Raw genomic sequence first — 6,648 nt, forward strand, 5'->3', positions numbered from 1 at the left:
TATGGTGCATATATTTATTCATTCATTTTTCTAGCTGACTAACGAGTTATAGTCACTGAATATGGTTTATCTGAGGTAAATGTGATGTTACGTGACATGTTGCTTACAAGCTGTTTTATTGACATCCTTCCACAGTTGAAACTCTGATTGACCGATTACATGAGACAGGATACAGATTTCGGTAAGTTGTTCGGTAATTCATGTTTATTTCGCACTGTAACTAGTATTACAAAGATGATCAGTTCATGTGCGCTTTGCTCTGCCGCCTCTCTTGAACTAAGACGCTACAACGATCTGTCACGCCATGTTAAACAGTGCCAAAACGGTTATTTTTCAAATTTCATAATAAAATGGACATAATTTGAAATCTGAGACTTTGTTTCATATCAAAAGTAACAAAGCAAAAAGCTTATTGCCATTTATTGGATGGGAGGTGCACTATGTTCCGTTCATTCATCAACTGAAAACAGACTAGACTATCGATTCTTGGGATTTAAGAATCGATATTGGTTCGTTAAAATGAGAATCGATTAAAATCGAGAAATCTATATTTTTTACCCAGCCCTAGCGTTGTGACAGTGACAGTAAGACCCGCCTTCTTTGATTTGATTGACCATCTCGATCATTTTGACATTGTCAATCGCTGTTAGACAACTGAGGTAGAGCAGCCTAAAGATTTGAAAAATTTTGTCAAAAAAGAAAAAAAGAGAAAGTATGAATTCTATTGTTTATTTATTTATTTTTTTTAATTTATTCATAGCTCAGACCAAAGTCATTGGCTCTGGTCTGGGGTGGGCAGTGCTGTTGATACTCAGCTGAAGGGAGTTTATTGGTATTTTGTTTACTTTTTTTGGTTCTCATTTGGTTTGTTTTAAGAGTTTGAATGCACATGATTTGGAGTGTTTTACGTGTCCTCTTCTGTTGATGCTAACATTATTATAGTGCCTGTAACAAACAATGTGGGCATTTAACTGGTAAACTGTTTAAATGCTGTGTTTCCACCACAGGAACTTTCCCCAAGAACTAGAGACTTTGGGGTGGTACTCGGTGTGTTTCGACCGCAGGGACCAGAGTCTAAATGAAGTTTCAGGTACAGATTTCCCCCTAAAAAAGTCCCCGCTCGCTAGGTAGTACTTTTTCAAAGTTCAGGAACTTTCGGGGGTGGGACTTGGGCACTGAACATGCTGATTGGTTGAGTTTATGCAGCATTTTGATTGGTTGACTCCATGCAGCATTTTATGTCAACCACCATTTTTAAAAGTCTGTTGCGGTCCGTGCATTAAGAGTTGTCTGCTATTCGACTCAACAATGGAGTTTAAAAAATACGAGCGATGATGAGGTTCAGGCTTTATTAAGCTTACATGCGGAGGCCGAAATCCAGTGGGAACTGGAAAGTCGTGCATACAACGAAAAAAAATTTGTAAGTGAACACAAAGTTTCTCGGAATGAGAGAACGCAAAAGCATTGACATATAATTTTTCCTCCCATCTCATAATTTTTTTCCCCTTCACCATGTCCCTTTAAGGGCTCCATACATTTGCAATTGTGCTGATATTTGAAAAAACGGCACTCTTTATGTGATTGCTTAAAGGTACACTATGTAACATTTTTTGTTCAAAATTAACTATTAAAATAATGCGTCAATACATAAATCCTGCTGGCAAAAAGAGAACTGACAGAGCTTGTAATAAAACAAGAATCAACATGGGCTTTTTGGAGATGACGAGAACTGATTTGAAATGTTGTAAAAGCGACGCAGAGATGGTGTTTTTATTACTCAACAGGTTAGTACGGTATTTTATTGAACAGATAAATTGCCACTGTATGTAGCTCTCTAACAGAGTTTATTCACTGTAAAAAATCCAACTTGCAAAATGTTAGCTGAGTTTAAAACTGTAAGTCAAGTGGACAAATTTTTGAGCAGTGTTGAGTTTACTTATAAAAGCTATTTAACTGCATGTTGATTACTACTTTGTCCACTGGATATAAACAATTAAGTTGAGAAAACTTAATATTTTGATTTCTAAGTTCGACCGTTTAACTTTTCTGTTATTGCGCATGCGCGATCTGTCCTCCCGGTAACGCGCGGGGTTTCCCCTCTCCAATCACGCTGATGAAGGGAATGGATTTCAGCGTCTGTTCGAGGTGAGTTTTTAACGTTATTATTGAAATTAAGCTAAATAAACTGCACGCCTAGATTATAAAGTGCAATGATATGTTCATAAAAGAGTAAACTCATTCTATAGCACGTGTTTATATCTTCAAAAGAGCTCAATTAGCGATCTTCATAGTTTAGCTGCTAACATCTGAAGGCTAACGTTAACAAAATAGTGTATCAAGTAGATTTTGTGTTGTAGACGGTGTTAATTTTGTTCTTTAATGTTCGTCATCTTTGATTTTTCTGTAGGACTACATGTGAAGTAAACACGGCCAAGTAAGGATGATTGAGTAACCATACTATTTTTTTGATCAATGTTATTGTGTCACATTTTGTTCCTTTTTTTCCTATTAAGTGAAATTTAGTAACTAGTTATCTTTTTATTATGTTTGTATTAACTAACATAAGTTAATGTATTAAATAACATGAACAAACAACGAGCAAAACTTTTGTTACAGTATTTATTAATCTTTGTTAATGTTAGTTAATAAAAATCCGCCTGTTCAAATTACTTAAGTGCATTGACTAATGTTAACAAATACAACATTTGAATTTAATAATGTATTAGGAAATGTTGAAATTAACATTAAGATCAATAAATGCTGTAGAAGTATTGTTCATTCTTTGTTAATGTTAACTAAAGTAGTAAACTAATGTTAACTAATAAAACATTAGTCTAAATTGTTACCATCATTTATTAATATTTTATGCTGTTTTAAACATTTAATGTTAATTTTGTAGAAATGTAACATTGCACCTCTCAAATTATTTCTTTTTCTTTTCTTTTTTTTCCTTTTCATAGGTTTGGAATGCAGTGTAAGCTTTGCAAATTTGCCCACAGTATACTAGCAGAGAGGTCCTCTTGAAACATTACAGGTTTCACCACTATTAAGGGTGATCCTGGCAGCAGCCTTGCTTGTTACTGACTGCATCTGCACTTTCAAAACCGTAGGTGTGTTAAAATCTCATTTAATAAGCGCACACAAACAGACTGCTGCAGTTAAAGAGCACTTTATTTTTTCATGTGAGTTATGTGATTTTAAAGATTTTTGTCAGCCATCTCAGTTTTTATTTTTAAACCATATCAGAAATCATTTGAAGAAACATGACAGTCAAATGTCCTTTTTGTTGTTCTGTCTTTCAGACTTCAGATATCCTTGCTCAAAGAAAGGCAACAGCTCTCAAAGGGCTCCCTGTGTTTATGAGGGAAAAGTCAGAAAACGTCCTGAAGACCTGCCTGGTAAGAATATGTGTTGTTATCAGCATATCAAGGTCAAGGTCAAGGTACCATTTATTGTCTCCCTTAGGAGAAATTTGTCTTGGATGAGAGAACTGCTGCACATCAGCCCACCCAAACATACATTTCATACATACATCAATTCCACATTAATCACTCTAATCTCCAAAAAAAAAAAAAAACATAATACTAATACTAAGAAGAATACCTACAAAAAGAACACACTTTTTATTAAATAATTAAATAATTTTAATTTAACACATAATTACCTTAAAAGCATGCTGCATCTTTCCCATATTACCTTACACTACCATCAGTACATGCAGTTATGTAACCACCTTACTGGAGTTGCTCATTAAGTAATTTTATCGACAACGGGACAAATGAATGTTTAATATACACTATCCAAAACACATCAGTTAACTGTTCTATCAGACAAAAGGCAGGGAAAAGAGCAGAAAGCAGGAGACAAAGTGATGGGGAAAAAAATAGTTTATTGAATAATTGTTAACACTTTACAATAAGGTTTCATTTGTTAACAAAAGTTAATGTATTAACTAATATTAACTAACCATGAGTAATACATTTGTTACTGTATTTGTTATTTTTTGTTAATGTTAGTTAAAGGGTTAGTTCACCCCAAAATGAAAATTCTGCCATTAATTACTCACCATCGTGTCGTTCCAAACTCATAAGACTTTCATTCATCTTCAGAACACAAATGAAGATCTTTTTGATGCAATCAGAGATTTCTGTCCCTCAGTTGACTGCCTTTGCAACAACCACTTTGACGCTTCAAAAAGTTCTAAAGAGATTGTAAAACTAATCCATATGAATCAAGTGGTTTAGTCCAAATTTTCTGAAAAGACTTGATCGCTTTTTATTACTCACATGTAAACACTGATCCGCGAACATAAGCTCAACCGAACATAAATAACAGATGAGAATTAACCTCTTGCAGAAGCTCAAATGTGCTGTGTAACCAATGAGGTTTATTATTGTGTGTAACGCAGCACGTTTGAGCTTCTGCAAGAGGTTTGTTCTTGTGCGTTATTTACGTTCGGTTGAGTTTCTGCGTATGTTGGCTGATGGAGGGACAGACTTATCTAAGATTTCATCAAAAATATCTTAATTTGTGTTCGAAGATGAACAAAGATCTTATCGAAGATGATCGAAGATGAACGAAGATGATCAAAGAGTTTGGAACAACATGAGAGTGAGTAATTAATGACAGAATTTTCATTTTGGGGTGAACTAACTTTTTTAATAAAAGACAACTGTTCAGCGTTACTTCAGTTCATTAATTGTCAACAAATCCAACTTTTGGTTTTAATAATGTATTAGTAAATATTGATATTAATATTAACAAAGATTAATAAATGCTGAAGAAGTGCAGTTCATTGTTAGTTCATGTTAACTAATGTAGTTAACTAATTTTAATTAATGAAACCTTGTTGTAAAGTGTTACCGAATAATCTTAGTTTAGCTTTTCTCAATGATCAGTCTGATTTGATCTGATAGCACAAATTCAACAAGCGTTATACCAAAGCAAAGACAATGGAAAATTACTGCTTCACAACACTGTCCTGACTTTTGTCAATACAATGAATTTTTTGCATTACTTTTAAACAATATAAAAGTGTTAGATCAACACGGCTGTGTATTCTGCTGTCAACAAGTGCCACAGATAATCACATCAATGCTGATATTTTGTCTAACAGTACAGTTGCAAGTGTGGCACTGTTTGGGATTGGGACATACAGGCAGTTTTATCGTTTTTTTTTTTTTTTTTAGTACTATGACTAAATTGGGTCATGCTTCAAAACTGGTCTACCTTTACTTTCCAAATGACGTTATGTGTAGGAAGAGTAAGAAAGATGTTAAACACTATGGTCTAGCAGAATTCAATCAATCGAAAATGACTTTTGACCATGTTTTTATTCTGCTTATTACTTCAGGACACAGAGCCAGAAGACAGTTACACAAAGAGGATGAAGATGGGGATCTTAAGCATCGTCAAAGATGATGTTGCCAGCATCCATTCCAACCCAAATGTAAGGTGCCTCTAGTTGTGCTGGAGTTCTTCCCAGTTCTTTTGATTTCCTCTTTGGCCTGAACATGAACTATCCTAAAGAGCTTAAATAAACTTTTGAAACCACTAATTTGTTGTTCTAGTTGTTCCTGTTGTTTCAGTAACAGTTGTTCCTTAACTGTACATGTCCAAAAAAAAAAAACCTTTGAGTTGTAATGTAAGGCCCAGTGTTGGTTTAGCAGTTGTAATTCTTGATTTCTTCAGCACGTTTGTTGCATGGATGTACCAAATGTAATAGACAAAATTTCAAAAATGCAATGCAAGGTGTGTTGTAACTTTTAAAGGGTTAGTTCAGCAAAAAATTAACATTCTGTCATTAATTTCTCACCCTCATGTGTTTCTACCCCCGTAAGACCTTCTTTCATCTTCAGAACACAAATTAAGGTATTTTTTATGAAATCTGATGGCTCAGTGAGACCTCTATTGCCAGCAATGTTACTGCACCTCTCAAGACATATTTGTATGTCTGTATTTGTAGGTACTGAAAACATATTTAAGACAGTGGTTCAACTGTAATGTTATAAAGCGTCAAATACTTTTTGTGCACCAAAAAAACAAAAATAACAACTTTTCAACTATGTAGTGATGGGCGATATCAAAACACTGCTTTGGAGCTTTACGAATCGAATCAGTGGTTCACGTGATTTCAGCAGTTTAATAGTTTGATACTCAATCCGACTCACTAATTCGAAACAAAAGATTTGTAAAGTTCTGAAGCTTCATGAAGCAGTGTTTTGAAATCTTGAGAGGTGCAGTAACATTGCTGGCTATGCAGGCCTCACTGAGCCATTGGATTTCATCAAAATTATCTTAATTTGTGTTCTGAAAATGAACAAGGATGTTACGGGTGTGGAACGACATGAGGGTAAGTAATAAATTACATTATTTTATTTTTGGGTGAACAAAGCCTTTTAAGACTTTAAAGTCTTGTTTATTGCTGCAGCATTTTATGATTGTTAGCACTTTAAGAAAAATTTTTTTTTACTCCAGCACTTCAAAAGAAGTGTGTGTTGTTGTATTATGCAAGCACTTTGAAAAGCATTACGAGATTTTTTTTTTTTTTGTTTTTTTTTTTGTAATTCATCTTGATCTTTTAGAACTTCATGCTGACAGAAAATGTGCCGTTTTGCAAGCGTCAATAAATATTTTCTATAATGTTGA

General features: G+C 34.2%; 1 long non-coding RNA gene across 1 annotated transcript; it reads left to right on the forward strand.

Annotated features, from left to right (window-relative positions):
* The first annotated feature begins 3,296 nt into the window (after window positions 1-3,296).
* Window positions 3,297-6,648, forward strand: LOC127495815 (uncharacterized). The gene is made up of 2 exons (XR_007925188.1): window positions 3,297-3,398; window positions 5,354-6,648. It is a non-coding gene; the product is annotated as an uncharacterized LOC127495815 (long non-coding RNA).

Source organism: Ctenopharyngodon idella, chromosome 15 (genome assembly GCF_019924925.1).
Source record: "Ctenopharyngodon idella isolate HZGC_01 chromosome 15, HZGC01, whole genome shotgun sequence".
NCBI classification, from domain to species: domain Eukaryota; kingdom Metazoa; phylum Chordata; class Actinopteri; order Cypriniformes; family Xenocyprididae; genus Ctenopharyngodon; species Ctenopharyngodon idella.